The sequence below is a fragment of the Leuresthes tenuis genome, unplaced genomic scaffold, assembly GCF_036924035.1.
Source record: "Leuresthes tenuis unplaced genomic scaffold, fLeuTen1.0.hap1 SCAF_21, whole genome shotgun sequence".
Lineage (NCBI taxonomy): Eukaryota > Metazoa > Chordata > Actinopteri > Atheriniformes > Atherinopsidae > Leuresthes > Leuresthes tenuis.
The window spans coordinates 11,865,611-11,868,023 of record NW_027325375.1 but is presented as its reverse complement, the minus strand read 5'-3'; the positions used below and the strand labels follow the sequence as shown (position 1 = coordinate 11,868,023).

Here is a 2,413-nt window from a genome sequence, read left to right as displayed (position 1 = left end):
ATAAGGATACTTCTACAACTACTATCAAAGTATGTCCGGACTTCTTATGTTGTCAGTTGCTATATATGAATAAGTGGGTAGCTACTGACAAGCATTAAGCATGTCACACAGCCCAAACATATAACATTTCAGGACACACCACACAGTTAACAACCACAGTGAAGCGTGTCAAAGCCCAAACATGTAACATTCAACAGGACACTTACACAACACATTCAAATCAAACAGTCAGACAACATACAAGAACATATACCCCAGCCGGCATTGCTCCCTGCCTATTTTCGTACAGCACACTATGTGTGCGCACACCTTTATTCACAAACTCTTCAACTTATACTCTTTTACCGAAGCTGCTACAGCTCGATTGGCCGAATACCCTTTGATCCTATTTCGGTGAATTTGACATCTGCCTTACATATAACAGATTAGCGGTTTAGCAGTTTTAATTTAGTATGAGTGAAGGAATTCATTTTATAGCAAAATCCGAAATCGTGAAGAACTCATGAAAGTAAGCTTATTCTCGGATTCCTGAAACTTTAGATTTGCTCTTTCTTTTACTGCAAAGTACAACGTTGTTTTTTTTGTTTAAATCTTTCTAGACATGGTAAATATTAAGGACAAAGCAGTTTTAACATAGTTTGAGTGAAGGAATTCATTTTATAGATAAAATCCCAAGAGTCTGCAGAGAAAAGAGAGTGAATGCGAAGTAGACTTTAACACGGCTATGGGAGCGAGCCGAGTGTGGGCTAACCGGGAGAATTGCTTGAAAGAAACGCGACACCGAATGAGCGATCAGAACAAAGCCTCAATACGGGATTCTCGTGGTGTTTTTGTTGCTGCCTTGTCTTTTGCACAGAGTAAAAGACAAGGCAGCCATCGAATAGGGCCCGATTGTTCCTAGTTGGTCAGCCGAGGAGCAAGGGGGGGGGGGGGGAGCAAGCTTCTCAACCAAGCAAAGCTCACCATGGGGAAGGTGGCTTTGCCAACTAGCCTGATGCCCTGCTCCCGCAGTGACGGATAATCGTACTCTGGTTTCTCTTCATAACGTACAAGTCTTTCGCCTTTTACTAAAGATTTCTGTGGAGAGCAGCACTAATGAGTTGTTTCTATTTTTGGCAGGCTTTACCTTTGCGGGTGAAGCCCTTTCTGTCTGTGCAAAAGAAATCTTCTTACTGTGCAGAGTGACTTCTCTGAGTAGAGTCGCCTTACTTGTTGCGACTGTGCCGATGTTCGAAGCTGGAGTGCAAAGTTGTTGCTTGAATGGTGCTTGCTGGAGCGTGCGGGAGTGCAAAGTTATACCATTTAAAAGGGCTGAAGAGTGCTCAGTGCAGCGGGTGGGCGACACTCTGGCCACCTTGAAAACCGAGGTTACATCCACTACCAGGGGCAGCCCAAGTTCTGCCGCAAGTGTGGTGAGCATGGGCACCTGGTTGAGGCTTGTACCAAGGTGTTATGTGGGAAGAGCAGAGAAATTGGGCAAACTTTTGGAGAGTGTCCAAATGGCAGGAAATGTAATCTCTGTGGAGAATTAAATCACCTCTTCAGAGATTGCCCTAAATCTTTTGCCAACAAATTAAAGACGGTAAAGCCACAGTCAAGCCAACAAAGAGAAGGACCAAAGGTGGCAGTTGGTGAACAAAGTGAAGAGGTTGACCCAATAAATTCAAACTTCCCGCCAAAAGCTTGGATTGGAAGTGAGGAGCAAAAAGGGGAGGGGCCTGTAGAGGCCTCACCACTCAGTGTTGAAGTCTGTGAGAATTCACAGGCAGAGGGTGGAGCTACGCTAAATGAGGAGGAAGAGCAGACAGGTGAGTCTAGTGAAGATACTCACCTCCCCGAAGGTCAACAGCCGAAGAGGACGGCATCTGAGCCTCTGATTCCCCAGTGGTATCAGAGAAGAGGGGAAGGGTTAGGTCCCTTTCAGACAGTTCTTCAGTGGAAGAACCTAGAGTCTTCCCCTCCGACTCACCAAATGAGGTCTCCTTTTTAACTTCAGCTCTGCAATCAACCCCCAGGGACTCAAAGTTAAATGCAACATTGCGTCAGAGGCCAACACCGAGAGTCCGAAAAGGAAATATAGATCACCCTACTCACTTTTCACCTAAAGAAATGAAGGAAGAGCTAGTTTCCCAAGAAATAACTTGTGTGTAATTTGTTTTGATAACTTAGAAAAACGAAAATTACATACCTACTTTCCTTTATGCTTTTAATGGTTCTCACCTTCTCAACACTAAATGTGAGAAGTGTGAAATCAAAGACAAGAGCCCAGAGTATTTTATCCTTCTTAGACTCCATAAAATCAGATGTGTTTTTAATACAAGAATGTGGACTACCTTTTTTAAAAAACCATAGACAATGGGAGGAAATGTGGCCCCATTTATCGATATGGAGTGGCTCAAATCAAAATAAAAAT

At 43.7% G+C, this 2,413-nt stretch overlaps 1 non-coding gene across 1 annotated transcript; it reads left to right on the top strand.

Moving 5' to 3' along the window:
* The first annotated feature begins 1,023 nt into the window (after nt 1-1,023).
* Nucleotides 1,024-1,137, top strand: LOC140280628 (U5 spliceosomal RNA). The gene has a single exon (XR_011909567.1). It is a non-coding gene; the product is annotated as a U5 spliceosomal RNA (small nuclear RNA).
* Nucleotides 1,138-2,413: the final 1,276 nt, after the last annotated feature.